This window comes from Cavia porcellus, unplaced genomic scaffold, assembly GCF_034190915.1.
Source record: "Cavia porcellus strain 051 isolate PalLab524CR breed Dunkin Hartley unplaced genomic scaffold, mCavPor4.1 scaffold_24, whole genome shotgun sequence".
Lineage (NCBI taxonomy): Eukaryota > Metazoa > Chordata > Mammalia > Rodentia > Caviidae > Cavia > Cavia porcellus.
Window position 1 is genome coordinate 8,153,225 of NW_026947507.1, and position 21,208 is coordinate 8,174,432.

Here is a 21,208-nt window from a genome sequence, read left to right on the forward strand (position 1 = left end):
TGTGAATTTCTTTTTGAATTATATATATTTTTGCACACTGTGTATTGTGTTTGTTTCTTGATCCATTCTGGCAATCGATGTCTTTTGATTACAGAATTAAAACTATTCATATTGCAATTTACTACTGAAAGGTGACGATTTATTCCTGTCATTGCATTATTTTCTTATTGCTGATTTCCTTTTGCAAGGCTGCTCATCCCATTAGGTGTACTTACTGTGTTTGAGTTATTGGCATTGTTGGTTTCTTTGTCTCTTTCTGGGATCCTTGAGAGTTGTTTGGAGTGCTGTTATGGTGCTCATTAATTTCTTGAGGTGCTACTTGTCATAAAAATACTTTATTTCTCTATCAATTTTGAAAGAAATTTTTGTAGGATACATAGTTGGATGATTTTATCTTTTGGGGCTTGAAACACTTCACTACAAGTTCTCCTGGCTTTTAGGTTTATGTAGAGAATTCTTCTATAGTTCTGATAGATTTATCTTTATTTGCAATTCATTGCTTTTCTCTAACAAGTTTTATGATTTTGTCCCCGTGATGGACTTCTGGTACTTGATTTTGAGACATGGTCTCATTATCTAGTGAAGCTATCTCTGAACTAAAGGTATAGTCCAGGATGGCCGTGAACTCATGGTGGTCCTTCTGCCTCAGTCTCCTGGTTGCTGGGATTACAAGCATGTACCACCATGCTTTGTTGGCACTCTGAGCTTAATGTAGCTCAAAGGGCTATTTTTGGTTATGGTTATTTGGGGTTCTATATATGACTCTTGTTTTTACATTTATTTCTTTCCCTATACAATCACACCTCAATTCATGAAGTTAATTTGTTCTACAACTTTGGAAAAGATGACCACATTTGTGTCTGCGTGGGAAATATTGTAATGGCTGTATTTATCAAGTGATGCAAATTTTGCAAACAAAAAATTTTCTGCCGAATGCTTCTATTTGTTGGCAAACAAAAGCATTCATGAACTGAGGTATCACTGTATTTAGGAAAATTTCTTCCATTATTTCTGTGAACAGTTTTTTTTAAAAATGCCATTTGTGTTGTCTTCTTTTTGCTTATTTTAATTACTTTTAGATTAATCTTCTTTGTGTCATCTATCAGGCATTGAGTATATTTTTATCTTCTCTTCTTGGTTTTAAAATATCTTTGAATAGTTTGTCTTTAAAAACATTGTTATCTTCTAGTTCTGAAATTTTATCTTCACATTGATTGATTTTCCTGCCCATATTTTACATTTTTCTAAGTCCCCTAGATTTCCTTGCCTAACTGGTATTCACATTTGGTGTCATTTTGTTTTAGGTCACTGTAGCTTTGAAATTCATCTACCTTTTTATTAATGTCTTCTGAAAGCACTTGGATCATTTTGTTTATTACTTCTATTATCTACTTTGTTTTCTTTTGTGATATTGATGAGAATCTTGGATGTGTTTTCTAACCTCCTCTCATCCTTTTGGATAATTCTGGTGGGTTATAGTATTCTGACCATTGATGCCATTGATGGGGTTCAGGGGAGCTAGGAATTTTGGAAGGAATTTTGTTAGCTTGTATTCTTGTATTCCTAGTTTTGTTTTGTTTTGTGCTAAGGTTTGTGGCTCCTTATGGTATAAAACTAATTTTCTTTTGCTAGCATAGAGATTTCTTTAGTTATTTCTGAAGGATGTGCTTTGCAGGTGGCTAAGCCTAAAGATCTGACCATTTGGTTAGTTGGGAGGGGAGGATGGAGTATAACTAGCACAACATTAAATTCACTTGGGATGTACTCTAGTATTGTCAGTGAAACAAAGATAATCTTGGTGTTGGTTTACAGAGAAATAGTAACAATTATATGACCCTGGCAATATCAAGAAAACCAGCTACATAGTATCATCTGAGACAAATTGAATATTAACATATCATAAGAACCCATTATGCACTACCCTTAACCCTACAGAAGGAATACATAATTATGGTATGAAAGTTAAGACCATACAGGCATTGAGTTATAGCTAATATGTACTAAATGTGAAGCTATAGCTCTTCCTCTGGAATGCTTAGGATTTCGGCTATCCAAGGCCTCCAGAGAGAGCAAAGGTAGAGGAAATTGTTCTAGATATTAGAGACAATAATCTGTGGGCAAACCAGATGTCTGCAAAAATAAAGTAGTTAGCTTGCAGCATTCACTCAATTTCTGAGTACTCTTTTAATACCCAATTTTAAGCTATCAAGACCTCATTACTGAACAGTTTGGAAGAGATTAACATGGTTGGTTCTCTCCAGCCAGCATAAGTTAGCTGTTGCGTGCTACTGGAAGGTGGTGAGGAGTTTTCCCCTAAGAGGAAGGAAAGCCAGTGTGAGATTACTGATATGAGTCAAAATTGTGAATTTTAGAGAACAGGTAGAAGAGTGCTCTGAACTCTGTACCAGGACTAGCTGAGTCCATTCAGGGAAAGTCAGGGATCTGGCAGCTTGGGGATGAGGGGAGTTCTGATCCAGGGAGGAACAGTTCCAAGTTCTGTGTCTGGCTGCCTACAGAGATGACCTGAATGTCCAGCTATGCCACTGATAGAGGGCTTCTGCAGAGAAGGCCAAGGAGCGTTTGAGTCCAGCAGTAGTGCTTATGAGGTACGCAGAAAGTTTCTAGAATAATCAAGCATAGGGCCCTGGCAGGAAGCAGTTTTTGGGTGGGTCCAGTCCCTTGGACAGGTATGTTCCCAGAGCCTCTCCACCAATGCACTGAGCTGTCAATCCCCTGGGTCCTCAGAATGATTTCTTTTGCAACACTTCTTTGGTGTATACTTCCTGTAAGACAAGAAGGAGTCACCAGTTTGAAACTGGGGTGAGAAAATAATAATTGCCCATCATACTTAGGAAGCTAAGCTTCTATTATCTCATAGCCACTGCTCTAACTGCTTTCCATTTCTTAACTTACTAGTCATCCCTGTCATCATTCTCATTTTACAGGTTAAGATATTCAACCATACATGGAGGAAGTAACTTGCGGGTGCATGGCTGGTAAGGGTGAGGCTGTGGAAAGAGCCATCAGCAGTAGGGCTCTCGAGCTGTGCTCTACAAGATTTCTTACTTTGTTACACTGGAAAAAGAGAAATTGAGTGCAGGACAAAATATTAATATTTAAAAATATCACCAACTGCATAAATTAGGTAATTGCAGAGTTTGGCATATGATAGATGTGCAATAAATATTTTTTGATAAATGAACAACTTCCCTGATATCACTTAATCATTTTCAAAATGAGAGCTTTACATTATTATGCTTCTGACTGGCTTTGTGATTTTAGGTTTTTAAAAATTAAGATGATAGTTAGTAGGTATTCCAGTTTCTCAAACAAGAATTTGGGAAATGCTGAAGAATATGTATGACTTCATCTTTGAAACATTGTATCATATGTTTTTGCTCTTTTTGCATGGAACTCTTATCATTAGATTTTATTTTGACTATTCATTTACAACAGTTCTCCCTCTTTTGGTTTAGTCTGCATGAGGTAGGCTTGAGTATTACTGTTGAGGTTTTGTTTAGTGACAGTCAGTGCTCCAACAATGTACTTTGGTCTTTGCACAGCATCCATATATCCTGCCTGACACAAGTGCTCTGGGATCTGTCTTTACCCTCCTCAGAGCTTATTGTATCAAAAAAGTCTGGTTTTTGGGGGAAGTCAAGAATGCATTGTTCCATGTTTATGATGAGAGGCAGATCTCCCATTAAAAGAAAAAGTGTACATTCTGAAAGGCTGAATATGTTGGCACTTAAAAGGGAATTCCAGCTGGTTAATTTAGGGTGCTGAAAAAAAAAGCTAGTGTAAGAATGTTTTCTGGCTGTGGGCCCACAGCATTTCAGACTGATTGTGAATTGCAGATTTTCATCACGTTAGGGACTTTGCTTTTTAGTACTGCGTTGCTCTGCAACAAGAAAGCAAGTGAGATTATGCAGGTTGGCCCTGTTATTGTAGCTGCACTCATGAAAATGGTCAGAACTAAAGATGACCTCATGCTTGCCAACTTAGTAAAAGGAAAAAGTAGATTTAAAAAAAAAAACTTGCAACCTAGTTTTTTCTTTTGTATTTAAGAAATTTTAAAGATATGAAAAGTGCTTTACGTGAAAGAAAGCTTTAGAAAGTTGTTCATTTCTTGTATTTTTTTCTAGTGGCTTAATGAAAAATAGAAAAATATATACACACATTCTCTGGGTCAGGGCAACCATCCAGAGCAGTTATCCTCCATGTGATGACTCAGCGACTCAGACTGCTTTAATCTTGTTGTTCTGTCAAGTCCACATGAGACCGATGGTCTTGGACGAAGAGAAAGAGAAGTCAAAGTGCTATACAGAGGTCGTTCATAGCTTTGGGCTGAACATGACACAAATCACTTCTGCTCCCATTTCTTGGCCTGAAGCTGTCATATAGTCCTACTGACTTGCAGGCATCTGGGAAGATAAATGCTATTGGTGATCATTAATAACAGCATGTAGTCTGCTCATGTTTACCAGACATTAGTATCATTCAAATGACACATAATCCAAATGAGTATATAAAACTCTCAAGTTGTCTACACCTATAAACACTAGCAAAGTGACATATCTTCCATTGTGAAGTATATTACTTGTTTCTACAAAGCATGTAAGGTTCCCTAAGTGAACTGTTCTTCCCTTACAATTTCTTTCCTTTCCTAGTTTTCTCTTACTCCATTGTTTCAGTGCAAGCTTATGTCTTCAGGTACGGTCTGGATTCCATTTGGAGCAAAGATAGCTTTAAGAATGAATGCATTCATCAATACTTCCACATTTGAATTACTTTAATTACAAATATTCTTTGCATTAGTGTCAAAGTATTTGGAACTGCATGATGGAGTTAGCCTCAGTGTCACTAACAGACGCTCTGCTGGTTCTCTTACCTGGCTGTAATGTTTATTCTCTCTCTTCATAACCCTCAGGAGTGGCTAGCTAGTGTTCAAAAGAATGTGACAACTATAGGGATGATTGGGGCAGGATTTGTGTGCCAGGGATCCAGTATTCGTTTATTTTCTTAACACTTTTTGTTGCTTTATGTAAATCCAAGTTTCTGTTTAGTATATCCCCTTTACCCAGAGAACTCCCTGAATACCTCTTGCTGTGTGGGCCTGCTGACAATGAATCTTTTCAGTTATTTGTTTAAGAAAGTCTCTATTTCTACCTTTTAATTAATTTTTTTTGCACAGAATGGAACATTGGATTAAGTTCTTTTTCTTTCAGCACTGCTAAGATTGCTATCTCATTGTGTTTTGTTGTGTGATTTCTGATGAAAAGCTTACTGTAAATTTTCCTTGCTCTACTTTATAGTGAATAAAGTAGAAATTTTGTGATACTAACACAGTGTACACAGGTAGCCTTTCACAAGGTTATAGAAGCTGGAAAAAGGCAAAAGATTCTAGAATCAGAAACAAGCCACATTATTACTCACGGCGGAGCACGTAGCATGAGCACCAGCCTGTTTGCCTCAGTTCTTCTTCCTCCGAGCTTTTGTAGATACAAATGAGCCCAGATGGATAGAAGGGGACACTAACCTCAGGGAACTCAAATTTTTATAATGAGCACTGATGCATTAGACCTTTGTTCTCAAGAGACACACTATCTGCCACGATTGTAAGCAAACCTACTGCTTGCTCTGTAAGAGTCATTCTTTCTACTTTATAGGACAATGTTATAGACATATTTCTGCAAAGATAGTTTCTAACAATGGGCAATCCGTGTTTTACTGGGGCCCAGATGGAACAAAAGTGCAAGAAAGGGGAAATCAACCACAAGGGGTGCTCGCTCGCTCTCTGCGTCTTGACTGCCATGGTATGAACGACTGCTCCAACATGCCTTCTGCCATGATGCTTCTACATCGGAGCGAGCCAACTATGTACTACTGAAACCTCTAACATTGTGAGCCAAAAATAAACCTCTCCTCCTTCAAACTGTGTTAGTTCACAAGGATAGCAAGCTGACTAACAAAGGAACTCAGTGAAATGTGTGAGGGAGTTAGCATAATTCTCATCCTTTAAAGGCTCTGATTAAATGTTTTCCTTATCTCAAACTCCACTTTAAAAAAATGGTAGCTTTAAAAATATGTACTAGTAAAAAATAAAATAAAATGGTAGCCTTTGAATAGGCAGAGGGAAGACGGGGAGGAATTTTATATGAGGAAGAAAAATGGTAGTGAACGCCTGGCTTTAGCAGTGTTCATGAGATGACTGTGGCATATCGAGACTAGCCCAGCCAGCACAGCTCCTGAAAGTGACAGGAAATCAGTGTAACTAGGATACGGGGAAACACAGAGCACCAACACACACTTTTGATTGTTTTGGTGGCTAAATCTTCATCTCAGTGTTTTAACAAGGCTGATAACAGACTCCCCTAATTGTAGCCTGTGGGCAGCTACTGGACACACAGACTTTCTGAGGTTGATGCCCTTTCTTGCTATGGTGTGCTGTTACCTTTATTTCATATAAGATATAAGGTACAAGTTCTTGGAGTTGGAGTAAAGTGAGCCTAATGTACGTCTTTAGTAAAGGGAAGCCTGGAGCTGAAAAAGGGCTAAACTTTTTAGCGATTAAGTCAATCATGTGCTTCAGATACTTTGAGAATTTGGGATCTTGCTTGCCTTAGGGGGATTACTCTCTGCTCCCCTAGAGTTTGCCAGCTTCTATGGCAAAGGAAAAGGGATGGAAAACGAATCACCTATAAGTGTGCTTTCCACTTATAAAACAACCAATCTAAATCACATATCCTCAACTACCTCTTTACTTGTTCTCATGCTCTGGGCCACTGTTCTGCTGTGTTAATCAGCTGTCTTAGTTACTTTTCACCCTCGTTATTGAGATAAAATATCTGATGCCCAAAGTTAGGGAAGGGAAGGTTTATTTCTTACAGGTTGGAGGTTTCAGTCCATACTCAGTTGGCTCCAAGGAAAAGTCACATGGCTGAGGAGCAGCGATTCATACCACTGCAAACAGCATAAACAGCAAAAGAGAGAGACACGCCTTCCTCTCTGCTTTACACTGTATGTTGGCTCCACCCCTGTGTGGGTGTAGCCCTCACACCACCAATCCCAGTGCCAGACAATGAGCCAATCACAAATGCCAGATTCAGCCACATGCATGATTGCATGATGCTTGGGGTAGGGGGCGTCTTGACATAAACCATGACATCAGCCCAGGGCCAGGGACGTAACAAGTAGAGAGGACCCCCAAGACTGAAAGCTCACTGAAAGTATTTGTGAGAATCCGACCCTGCTTTACGTGTTTCTTTTAGGAAATCCTAATGAATATCCTTTCCCATGTATTCCCCTGCTGTCCCTGCTTCCTGAGTGACCCCAGTACTTCTCCATGTCCTTTCCACGTGGTTTGCTTTTCACACTGCTTGACAGCTTTGGGACAGTTGGCCTTCTTATACAATGGCTCACTATTCCAAGCGTGCTTTTCTGGTGTTCAAAAACAAAAACAAAAACAAAACCTCAAACCCCCCTGAATCATTTTTTATGATTCACTGAGCTTCCCAGTCACTTCTGTCATGCTCCATTGGTTGAAGAAATCACCAATGTTTAAAGTTCAAGATTGCAGAGTGCTTGCTGGTCGCTGTGGCGGGAAAGCAGCCCATCTATCCACAGGAAAAATAAAAAAGTTTTAAGGGGCCTATACATAATGTTTTAAATTTTTCACAAATTTCCAAATTCACCTCTTTGAGGAGAGAGGGATGTTTAACCAAAGCATGTTACCCCTTACTGCAAGTCTTTGCAAGCCTTGGTCCACATAACAACAGAGAAATGGGACAAGCTCAGATTAAATAATATTGAAAGTGGAGCCAAGTGGAGAAAGTTGGATGTGATTGATAAGAAAACAAAGCTTGGTTTAGACTTGCAGAGATGATGTGTGAAATGAAGTGAATGGAAGGTTTTATCCTCTTTTTAAGAATGAGAGGATCAAATATACCTATCAAAGTTTCCTCTGAGAGTGTTAATGTGGCGTTGCTTTTAGATCAGTATGTTAATCAAAGCCTCTTCCCCTAATCTGTGTAAGAGTTTGCCTGACTCAGGTACCACTGCATAGAATCCGAGTAGCAAAGCTCAATGTAAAAAATATGGCAGCAACTTGCATTTCTATGTAAGAGTCAGTGCTTGACAGATGCTGTCTCCTCTCCCTGATGAGAAGGAATATCTGATATACCTAGCGGGAAAAAGGACTCCCGAAGTAGCTGTAAATCAGCTTCACTTCTGTGCAGCACGCTGTGCTAGCGGCTATGGGAAGTACTGAGATGTGTTGTTACCTCGCTTTTAAGAAGGTTGTACTTTCGGACAATTTCTGTAACAAGCTGATTATCGTCAATTCCAAAATATCCAAAGCACAGGAAGGTTTAGCATGATGGCTAAAAACAACCCTCAAGGTAGGTTCAGATCACTCTGTTATTCTAAAGCAAGAACTTTTTTTCCCCACCATTGCCTCTTTAATTAAAAATCAAATGTTATTTTTCTTTGAAAACAAGAATCAGTTTGACTAATGGCTTTCAGTTCTCAAGTCAAGATCTAGACAGGAAGAGGGAGAGCTTTTCGGACAGGCTCTCTCCAAAGTGCTAGTGTATTAGGGCTCGTTGTGAGTGAAAGTAGAATGGGGATTTCTGACCAGAGGAAAAAAGCTTGTGGGTGTTTCAGATGCATTTAATGCATTGTGAATATCTCACGCATCTGTCACCGCTTCTGTTTTAGTTAGGATGGAGCCAGGCCATTTGCACTGATCGCAGCTGAGTGTATAAGTCATTTGTGTGAGCTGTGGGCCGGGGCATAAGGCAGCATCTAGAAGTTTTCCTCTGTGTTTGCTCTTGCCCTGCCTTGACAATAGGGCTGTATGTGGAGATATTAAGAATGTCTGTCACTTGGGTTTCTGAAAAGCTAGCTGGTGCAGAACATTCACTGAATAGGGCTTGAGCTAGAAATACTGCATTATTGTAAATCCTTGGGACTTGGGGGGTTAATCTGTTCTCACAGGAAAATGTGTCTTCTGATTAATATGCTAAGAAATTTGATGAAGAATCTGAGAAGCAAATTAGAACTGAGAAGTAGAGACTGAGAACTGAAATATCATCTTTAATTAAATTAAAAAAATCTCTAAATTTTAATTTGTTGTTAGATAATATATAAACTGTAAGTACATAGCAGCTAATCCCGTATTATATATTGATAGATAATACGTCACAAAAGCTTTATCTGATATTTTAGATACCTTAGTTTTTGTAGGCAGATCTCAGGGAAAAACTGAGGTCTTAAACCTGAGTTCATCTCTCAAATTTTCTGCCTCTTCCATAAAATGGAGAGCTTGGAGTTTTTGCTGTGGAGCCCAAAAATGCTGGCCCCGTGAATTGCAGGCACATGCAGAAGGGAACCTAACCAGTTTTAAAGAGCAAGTCTTGTCAATACAGCGTATTTTTCAGAGAGGGAAAATTCACACTATTCAGGTGAGGATGTTGAAATCATCCCTTAGCTCTGCTTCTTAGAATTAATTTCCCAGACTATTTTCTTATTTCAACTACAAATAGAAGTTTGTGGTTTTATAAATAAGCAAAGAGGAAAAATTGCTTCCTTTCATACTAAAGAGAATAAAAAGTCCATTTCCCAGAGTTTCAATTTTACCAACAAAGGAGACGAAAAGTAAATGTATTTCAATTTTTCAAATTTGCTATACTGTGAAATTTGATGTTTCATAGATCTTCCCTGGGAGCCCATTCAAAGGGTTGAGTGACTATTTTATTAAAAGAACTTCTTTTCCAAGGTGGTATTTTGAATATATTTTGAGGACAGTAGGGCATTGTGAACATATTTTGATAAACAGTCTAGATTTTCCCACTTCTAGAAATTAACAGAGGCTTGAAAACAAGTCTTTGTGTAATGCAGGTAAATATTCAAATGCATATGCCATTAAGTTATGTCACCCAGGAAGACTGCTTGGCTGTTTATGAACTTCTCCAGCAGGAATGCCTTCTGGTATATAATTTAAGGAGAAGATATGCCTAATAAATATGTTAACTTAGGTAGATAAAAGGAAGTTTTTGATTTGTATTTGTGCATTGTTCTCTGGGATGGAGTATTTCTTCTTAATCTATGTTCGGTTAGTATTTAAAAATGCTGGATTTTTATAGTACTGTATTGAGAAGTCAATAATCCTAAAAAAAGTCATGCATTATGTTCATATTTTCTCAGAAGGCACATGAACACAAGATATTACAAAATATTTGCAGAATTTTTCAGGACACCTTATCTTCATTCATAATTATGTGTCAGTACACGCATGTCATGGTAATAATTTCTGTTTTATAATGCAAAAGCCTGTTGCTGCTGCTGAAGCATTGGCAAGTAAATAAATCAACACTAGCGAATCCAAAATCATTCTTGAGGCAGGGATTCTGTTAAACTAATCACCCAAGAAAACAAACAAACACACCACAAAGAGTAATTAGAGAGTCTGTGAAATTAGGGTGGGAGGGCTTGCTGAGAAGCAGCTAAGGAGAGACAGCACATGACAGGCCACCCCATTATTAAGCTGGGGAGACAGCTCTAAGCTCCAGCCCAGTCTAATTAGACCAAACAGGGTGCTATCTGTATTCATTTCTGAAAGACAACTGTGTTTATAGTGGAACATCTTTGTAATAAATGCTGGGCAGTGTGATGCTGAGGATGCTGGATGTCAGCAAAGACTTCCGTGTGGCAATACTACATTATAGATCTTAGCAGGGCCTTCGAATATTGTAATAAACTTAGGAAAGCATAACATGAAGGATAAGGGGCCTTATGATGTGACTGGATGAATATTACTTCAAAATACCCACCCCTCCAAATCTAGTGGGTGTTGAACAGCGAAGCCTGAAGTTGGGGGCATTTCTGTGATTAAACATCATCTCTTTCACAGTCCTGCTAGAGGAAATCTTTATTTCTTCTTCAGACCTAGTAGTTTTATTTATTTATGTAGTTTTACATTAATGTGTTCGACTTCAGCTTTTGGTAATATATTCACATTCCCAGTATTAAACATGAATCCTGTAGAATTTTAAAAAATACACATAACATGATAAGCTTATTTCTACAGAGATTAGAAATTCCTTCGTGATGCTCCTATGCAGCCATTTCCTAGCCAGGGGAAGTGTCTGATTTTCACCCTATCTTTTGGAATTCAAGGAGTGGCTCAGTCCCTCAAACCCATCTAGCTCAGCATGTCGGGCAGTATGATCTCTGCCTGCATTAATATAGTGTTATTGTGTCTTCTGGAACTCAGTGGGCTAGGATTCTGGTCCTGACTTTTTGTTAGGCAGGTCCACTGGGCTGAAGTTGTCATTTCTGCAATAAGAGAATCAGATGAAGTTTATTGGAAGCTTCTTCTGGGCTTTTCTAGTTGTGCTGGGTGCACAGAAGTGAACACTTACTTTATCTCCTAAATGCTTTGAAACATTTGCATAATAAAAGTTTTCTAAATATAGGACTGGGAATTATCCTTAGAAGAATCTAGTTCCTTTTCCCAATGAGATTTAAGTTCTTCAATAGATGAAGAAGTAATCACATTTAAAGGTAATTGAGGAAACAAATTATTCAACATCTGTTGAGTACTGACCAGGGCTGATCTTGAGACAGGAGAAAGAGCCTAGATCTTCCCAAGAGGTTCTTGACAGAGGACTGCTGGAAGCCACCATCCCTGGTCACTAAGAATTCTTCTTTTTTTTGGTACCTGGGATCAAACTCGTGACTGTGAGCTCTCAAGGCAGGTACTTGTGCAACTGAGCTAAATCCCCAGGCCCAGTAAGAGTTCTAGAGGTTGGCTGGTAGCTGCTGGTTCCAGCTGTCGGGGTTGGTTGCCATTAAACATTCAAAGCTCAGGGCTGTAACTAGCTGCACATTACGTATTTGTGATTTCTACTCAAATTGAGCAAAAAAACTTTGAACTGATTTGTGACAATACTGTTCTGTTTGACAGTTAGGGAACTTGGGCTTTGATTTGCACAGAATTATGTCACTGGAAAATGAAAAAGCTTGGATTTATCTCTTCGACTGTTTCTTTAGTTTTGTCTGCTTCCACAGGTAGAGCTCTTTGCCCTAATCTAAATAGTCTCTTTAAAACTATTAACCTAAATACTTTCTTTTTACTATCAAGAATCTATTTGAATGACTATGATTGATTAAGGTTTGGAACTAATATTATTCTCACTGTGTAGATATCTACACAAAGGATTAAAAAGATTTTGATTTGTCCATATAATGGATATATTATGGCAGCAGTAATGTTAATGCTGCAGGTATTATCTTTCTGACTCTTTCTTTCTCTACTTAGCTTAGAAGAATCATGTTGAGAGACTGATATAGATGTAAAATCACATTTCTGGAGTCTAGCATATTGAGCAGAGGGGAGGGAGAAAAGCTGGATCCTCCTCCTTTCTGTGTTTCCTCCTGTTTAGTGCTAGGTTTGAACTTGGTATCCTAGGTAGGTGCTCCACCATCGAGCTACACCCCCAGCCACTGGAAGCCAGGCTTTTGTGTGCATTTTGAGATGCATATTGAATGCAGATATTGATGTGTACCTCAGTGTTGTGAGATTACATGGTACAATGCTTGGGGGGGAGGGGAAGGGTTCAGTCAGTGATTTTCTTGCCTTCTCAGTGAACTAGACTTGGATGGAAGTCATTTGGTGGCGTGTCTTCACAGTGAAGTACTGAGACTTGAAATTAAATACAATGATTTTTTTGGTTTGAATGACGAAGGCTTTCCAAGGCTGCATTTTGTGTCTGTCTGCTAAGGTTGTAGAAGCATAATCACAAATACAAAATTGTTTTCAAATTAATTCAACCTCCATTGCTTAAAGACAATATTTAAAGATGTATTGGTTTCAGAACAATGGAACAAAACCATAAAAACTGCATGCTTACCTGAGTGTCCTTAATGTTTTGTATAATGTTGCCTTGTAAACAGGAAATAACTCTTTTAGTGTTCAGCTGGCATCTCTGGCTCTTTTGACAAATGGCAGTTGTAATTGTGTCATATTAGAAACAAATGTCAATAGTTAAAAATTTTTCTTAAAGATGTAAGAACCACTTAAAAAGAACAATTAGAATATTTTAAAACATTGGTTTCAATAATATTTAATTAGATGCATCTTGAAGGGTGCACTGGATTATCCAACCTTCCATAGAGTCAAACAAGTGTACATAATATAGATTAAGCATTGTGCGCTCAAGATTGCTTGTTGCAACAAAATGCCCCCAGATGCAGACAGGTATATACAGTACAACTTGAAAATCATCCGCAAGAATGCAGAAATAGTCCTTACTCTATATGTCCAGCAGAGGACAGTAGAATCCCAACTTTCTTATCCGAAAGGTTTCTTTTCTCATGACTGCAGTTGCACGTGTTTCGAAGCTCTCAGACAGCTGACACATAATTGCAGACATTAAACATTTCTGAGGCAAAGCATAAAGTATATTGTGAGGTAAACGAAATCCTTTGTCAAGACTTCTCTGAAGATCTGACCCCTTGCCATGACAGTACAAAACTTAAAAGCTCATCATTCATTGGCTTTATAATATCTTGTGTCTGGGGACCTCATTGGCCAAATGTTTTTGTGTTGCTTTAATTTGTTTAAATATAGCCACACGTTTTCTGACTGTATTTGGATACATTTTCCCCAGTTGTAAATAAATTAAACATGCTATTTTTATGTTTTATCCTAGCTGCTTTTGAGATTTCATTCTTATAAACAACAGAGGACTCCAGTCTCTTCTTTCCAAAATTTCTTAGGAGTTACCCAACTTTTGGTTAGTGGGAAATACAGATAATTTCTTTCCTTGTAACATAAGTGAATTCTCTGAGGGCAGGAAGGAAAATAGAGACTCCTGGGGTGAATTCTGTGTGTTCTGCTGGCCTGGCTTTGAAATGTGGATGAAAACACTACAGGCTACTTATCAACAATGTTGCTACCTAATGCAGAAGCCACAATAAACCCTTGATGTGATCAGACTGGAAATAACATGCCAGAGGCTGAGTTAGTTCAGAACCGCTAATGATTGTGTTTCTTTGAAAAAGACTCACACAAATATTAGACAATAAATAGAGTTAGGCGACCCACAGTTTTACTTGTGTTCTCTACATCTCCCTCCTGTTTATGTCCCAGCAGTCACATCACATCTCAAAACAGAGACCTGTTAAGCAAAGATAGAAAATACTACAAAGAACAACATATATACGGCCGGCTTAGAGGTACTAATATGACATACTGGGGATCATGGCTCAACTGAATGATCCAGTGGCTGTGGGATATCAGGAAATCCTTGAAGATCAAGGTTAATGATTTTACCTTCCTAGAACAGAAGCTCTTCAAATCAGATCATTTTGTTCACCTTGTAAAGGAGGCACTTATGCCATAGTAGGTTCTCAGTGTGCAATTGTTGACAGAATGAATGGAATGAATTACTATGTAAAAAAAAATCAGAACCAAATAAACTGATAATTCTTTTTATTAGACACATATGATCCATATTTTTCCATTAAAATCTCAAAAAATTTTCCTATTAAAATTTTTATTTTAGCCCTTTACCATTTATATTTCTCTGTTAGAAATGATTGAAATTGGATCTTTATAAAATGCATATACTATAAACTTAGATAAAAAGCAAATGTCTTTGATAATACTCACTATGCTATGTACAGCGAGGTAAGAAAAGAAAGATAGAATCCTCACCGTTAAGGTCTACAATGTAATGGGAGATGGAGGCAGATGATGGCAATCCACAGGAAGATGCTAAGAAGACAGTAAGACTTAGCATTGAGGGCTGTATTTCTTTTGCTGATTATGCTATAAATTATGGAAAGAGAAAGACCACTGGAGGCAGGGACGGTTTAGGAATGTCATGGGGGTGGCGAATCTGAAATGGGGCTTGCCTGTGTCCTTTTCAGAGTCATTTACTTATACTCTTGTAATTTCTTGCCTGTGGATTTCATCTTGCCTATTGGAGGCATAAACTATTGAGATACGGGGATCCTGGCTTAAGTATCCAGAAAGCCTCCACTTTGCCTGGCCAGCAGTAAAATGTTACAATTTTATTTGAATAAAGGAGCGAGGCTGAGAGCTAGCTGGAAAGGAGCATGTCATGTGTGTATAGGTTTGGGGTGAAGAAGAGAAAAATGTAACTCAGTAAGGAAATCTGCGACTTGGAGCACAGCTTGTGTTAACAGAAGTAGGCATAGATTCAAGGCGGTTAATAGAGGCTACCATCAGTATGATTGAGGAAGAGTTTAGATGAGATTGGTTAGCCATCGGGAAGTATTTAAGAAGGAATAGGATGTAAAAGTAATGTCATTGTAAAGAATTTGCCTTTAATATATGCAATGAATTTCAGAATAGTGGTTTTATTACTAGAAAATTTGCAATACCATAAAATTTGACCATAAATGATTCCAAATCAGTTATTCCTTCTCTTTAACTGAGTGACTCCTTATACATAGCTTCATAGAAATTTCTTTTTCTTAGAAAAAAGTAAAAAGTAAGAGAAATTAAATAGTTTGATTAGAAAAAAAGAGTGGAAGAAAAACCATCCCTTAAAGAGCACAATAAGAGCAGAAGAGACACTTTGAAGCAGGGTGGCACTTCCGTCATCAGCGTGTCCCGGCAGATTCTTCTCCCCCCGCATCCCGGTTGCTCTTTCTTTGTCAAATTCTTGCTTGTTGCTTACTCCTAATTTTTATAATAAATGGGTAATAATAAGTGACAGTGACTAATAAGTAAGGAACAGATCTTTGTGCAATGTGGAAGTATTTCAGGTTGAAGCAACAGATGGCTTTTCTACCAGGGTAACAAAAATTCAGGGGAAAAGTCCCTCAGATACAGAGATGGTCTTACCAGGACCGTCTCCTGTTCTTGAGTGAATGATACATTCACAGAGGGATGGTTATAAACAGGAATCCCTCAGACAGTAACATGACCACGTCAGCTGTGGGACTGGTGATATGTGCATGTGATGTTGTTCAAAGTGAGCAAGGCAGTGATGATAGTGGGTTTAGGCGCTGAAAGATTTCTAGTGGGGCTGCACTTTAGGGAAAGATGTGATGGTTAGTAAGAGTTTATGTTTCTTTAATGTGTCTTTCCACTCACCACAGCAGTCTTGCTTAGTGATCTGCCCACTAGTTAGTTATAATTAGGTGATGTTTGCATACAAAACTCGTATGCCGAAAGCTAAAATCACTATCCTAAATGGTACTGCTTCTTGTGTTCTCCTACCTCAATAAATGAAATCACAATCCACTCACTAGTCCAATCTATAGACTTGGAATTTGTTCTTAACTTTTTCCTTCACTTTGCCCTGTACACGTAGCTAACCACCAAGTCCTAGCAATCTATGTTCTCCACGTTAAGGTTTGGAAGGCAGAGTGACCCTGTTGATACAACTTTGGCGGTGGTGGATCTTTTGTAGTAGTGTTCCAGAAGCCAGTGCCTTTAAGGGAGTCATTTATCTCCTGATTTCCTACCTTACTGATGGCCAGCTCCTCAGTGTCCAGGCTGGCCATGTCCACTACCTTAGTCCATACATCAATAGTTTTAGTCTTTTTTCTCATAATATGTTCGTAGCTAGCTTGCCTCTGTTCTTTTGTCCTGTCTAACCTTTCATATTTGTAACACACAGACGTGAAGACATCCATGGTCACCAGCTTTGGGATACGTGTATCTCTATAACCTTTTGCTTCCTTATCCCAGCACCCATTTATAATAGGATACACTTTTATTTGTAATCTTCCCTATTCTGTAAACCCTTCAGTGGAGAAGATTCCTGGTTTGACAGTACTATAAACAAGTTAGGAGATGGCAGATATGCTATCAGTGTTAAAAGAGAGAATTAACAAAACGAGCTACTGGAGGACTCTGTAACAGCAGGAAATTGCTAATAACAACTTAGACCTGGATGGCAGGCTAGCGGAAAAGGCTGCACAGCATCAGTGACGGCAATCTACAAGACTTCAGGAGGACGAAGGGCACCCTGCTCTTCCTCCTCACTTATTTCAGCCTTCCGAGGCTTCCTGTGGAGGAGAGCAGCAGGCAGAGCTCTCAGGCTGCTGTAGCTCGGGCTCCTGCCTCACCGTTCCCAACAGGAAGAAACATGTTAACTGCAGCCCTTGTGGTTGAGCCGTTTGGCTCCATCTGGAGTGCTCAGCCAGCCAGGATTTTGGATAAATTAAATAAACTTCATTCTCTCTTCCTATTTTATTTCTTTTTTTCTCTTTCAGAATCTTCCCATTTTTGTCTGCAGGGGCCCCGTTGCATCTCATGCCTGGATGTCTAATACCATTTTGTATAGTGATTAAATGAAAAAAAAAATCATATAACTCACTGTCATTTCCAGCACAGGGTCCAAAATTTGGATTCTCTGAATTTCCAAGTAGAGGCTTTTCCACCACATTGATTTTCCCCTAAAGGACTATCTGGCTGAAGTGAGTGTGGAAGGAAGCAAACATAATTGTGCATGTGTGAGTGTGTGAGTGTGTGAGCATATTTGGAAGGTGGTGGGTAAGAAAGAGTGTTTTGCTGCTTACTCCTCTCTTGTTGCGTCTATTACCAGGTTTATGCTTCCATTTTTCTCTTCCTTTCACTGTTCAGTCATTCCTCTCTCTCTCTGCATGCTTCTCTCCCTCTAAACTGGCCCCCTTTACACAGCCTTCTTCCCTTCTTCCCTTGTCCTGTATCCCCTTCATCTCTTACTTCTTATTCTCGTCCTCCTGACTCGCTCTGAAGGTTCAATAGACCCCTAAAAAGTTATAAAATGCTGGATTTTAAGGGACATTAAAGATATGTAATCTTGATTAATTTATACTCTAGCATTTTGTAAGGATTATTTGATGTCCAATGAGCCTTTGAAAAGTCTTCAGGTTTTTATTCTGAGCTGGTAATATTATATTCTTTTGAGTGAAACTAATTCAAATACTCAAAGACCAACTTTTTACTGAGAACTTTGTTTCTTTGTTCACAAAAAGGCATGCATAGCTATTTTAGCAGTTATGGAGGCTATAAGAAATTTTCTGAGAGTTGCGATGCAAGATAAGACCTAATGCATACACCAACATCCTCTCCTCCTGGGTCAATGGCAAGTTTGAGAAGGCAAGAATTTGCACAAGGGTTAAATTAAATAGACTGGTGATTAAATGGGGTCTGGCAAAGGCAGGCTTGAGTTGGGTAGACAAGAATCAGGATGGCAGGCATGTTAAAGCGTGGTCTAAGGGCAGGGAACTTTGCTGATAGATGGGCAGATAGCAAGGTGACTTCAGCTCTGAGGCAGGCGCTAAGTGCTGAGATCCACGGTCATTGGCAAATAAGGCTTCTTTCTCTGCTGGCATAATGGAGCTCCAACTATCTCATGATTATGGGTAACTCCTATCTTCTTTTGTCCTTCTATATGAGGTGGAGCTTCCTGAAGGGTCAGTGCTTAAACACTAGTGAGGGCATTCATGATCCTTATTTATGGGGGTTCATTTACTGACTATGGTGGATGGCAACACTTTCTGCAAAACTGTGGCTCCTTGGAGGCCCATCATGAAAGATAACAAGCTATGTTTTTCAATGATTATATACTTTCGATGGAACAGGAGAGAGAGAGAGAGAGAGAGAGAGAGAGAGAGAGACAGAGAGAGACAGAGAGAGACAGAAAGAGAGACAGAGAGACAGAGAGAGAGAGGGACAGAGAGAGGGACAGAGAGAGGGATAGAGAGAGGAATAGAGAGAGGGAGAGAGAGACAGAGACAGAGAGAGAGGGACAGAGAGAGGGACAGAGAGAGGGATAGAGAGAGGGAGAGAGAGAGAGAGAGAGCAGTGACAGGGCATTCTTACTTCTCTGTGTATTCCATGTGGGGAGGAGATTAAGATACTATGCTTAGTGAGATATCAGTTGGCACACGATTCTGGGCAGAGATTATAGGTCTGCCCCTACATCTTCCAGTATACACCTTCTTATATAATATAGAGTAAAATCAGAAACTATGGAGTCAGATTTCTTCATTATTTCCTGGATGACCTTCTTTAACTTTAAGATGGGAATATAATAGTATAATAGTATAAAGCTATGTGGATGTTACTATTAGCTATTATATTTGTTGTACTTATAGATGTGGGTAAAGTTCTGTATCCAGGTTGGCAGAGGAGGGATGTGCTGGCAGAATTAGACTACCTACAGAAGCTATCAGAAAATAGAGTTTTCATGCCTGTGTGGTAAATTAGGTAGGTCAAACTGGTTACCTAATCTGTGTTGTAGTTAGTCTGAGCATATCTTCCTTTGTTACTCTGCATCTCCTTGTAATTTAGAGGCTGCAAAACTTGAACTACATTTCTTGGACTTCCTTCTGCCTGATGGCCAGCCCCTCAGGGGTGGTGGGGAGTCCTCCAACACAGCTGAGAGTTGGCTCAGTTTTCCTTTCAATGTTGTTGTCATTCAGTGTCGTATTTCATACTCCTTTTTGCTGAGATGGTTGTGATTCCTGCTTTTTACAACCGACCCTGGGTCTGAAAGTCTCCTAGATGGTAATTGTAAGTCTAGAGAAAGTTAAAAGAGGAGGCAATTTAGTCTGATTTTGTGATGCTGGATGAGCACAGCTATTAATTGTCTAGTCTCATTTTATTTTCTACTTGCAAATACTTTCTTTAGATTCTTATTTATCAGCTTGAGCTATGAGGACATTCTTAGCCTTTGTAAAGTATATTTAGAGATTTTTCTTCCTCTCATACAATATATTTTTCTCAGATCGACTACTGGAGGGAGATTTGACTATCAATAAAGGCATTGAAAAGAACTGTAATTATGCAATGGCACCCGTGCATTATGTAATGAGTCACTTCAACAATAGGAAGAGTAAGGTTCAATTGTTTTCCAGACACAAAACCTACCATCATGTATAATAATTTAGGGTTGCTGCATTCACCAAATGCTTGAATGTCTAGTGTAGTGAATGCAGAATTATTTATCTTGGACTCATAGTTTTATGTTTATATTTTTACAGGAGGTCATTTTAGGCCTTGGGAGGTGAGGAAGAGATTCTGCTAGATGAGTTAAATGAACTGGTAACCACGCTGAAAATCTGGTTGAGGTTGAAATTACTTGATGAAATTAGAAAAGTAATTCCTGCTATAGAGTTCTTACTTTATATAATAAGGTGGGCACAGCTGTATGGATTCTTTGTGATTGTCCTCTCGTGGATAATCAGAAAGAATTCTTCTTTCTTCACAGTGAATTTTTCTTCACATCTGTGTCAGTGGTACGATCAATAGTTCAAGTTAAACTATATATATATATATATATATATATATATACATGTATATAAATACATAAATACATACGTATACACATATATACACATTAAAATTGTTTATTTTTAGTTTCTATGTCTGAATCTGCAAAATTTAGGCTCAGTGAAAGTTACTTGCATAATAATCCACTATAAATGGTAAAGAACTTCAATATGAAATTTCAGGGCCATTGCCACAAATCACTAGGAGCTGTGTGTCTGCTTGGTAGAGGACTAGTGAGTATCTGCAATTGAGAGAGGATTAGTATACAAAATTTTTTTGGTACCAGGAATCAAACTCAGGGCCTTTTGCTTGCCAGACATGTGCTTGTGCCGCTGAGCTATATCCCTGGTGGCCTTCAAGAATTTAGTCATATACCCTGCCATAGTTCTTATGGTAGAAGGTTGGTTCCTGGTGTGATGGTGTGCGGTGGTGGGATATTTAAGAGGTGAGTCCTAGTATGGAGGGTAATTAGGTCGAGGGGTGCTGGAGGCACCATGCTTTTGAATGAATTAATGCTTGAGGAGTTCTAACTCTTGTGGAACTAGGTTAGTACCTCTGAAAGCCGATTGTTATACAGTAAAGCCATTCCACACACTAGGCTTTCTGTGTAGTACATTCACTTTCCTTTGTGCAGTGGTGAAACCAGTGGTACCTTATCAAGATGTCAACGTCATACTGTTGGGCGCTCCAGCCAGATTTGTGAGCCAAATAAACTCCTTTATTTTATAAGTTACACAGCCTCGAGTATTTTGTTATAGTGGCACAAAATGACTATGGGATTGGATGGGGGAGTTTCCAGGACTTGATTGAGCTGAATGATTTGTTCAGACAGACTGCTGAAAATAGCAGCTATAAGCATGCTAAACTGGCCAGATGCTTTTAGTGTGTTAAGGTCAGTTATCA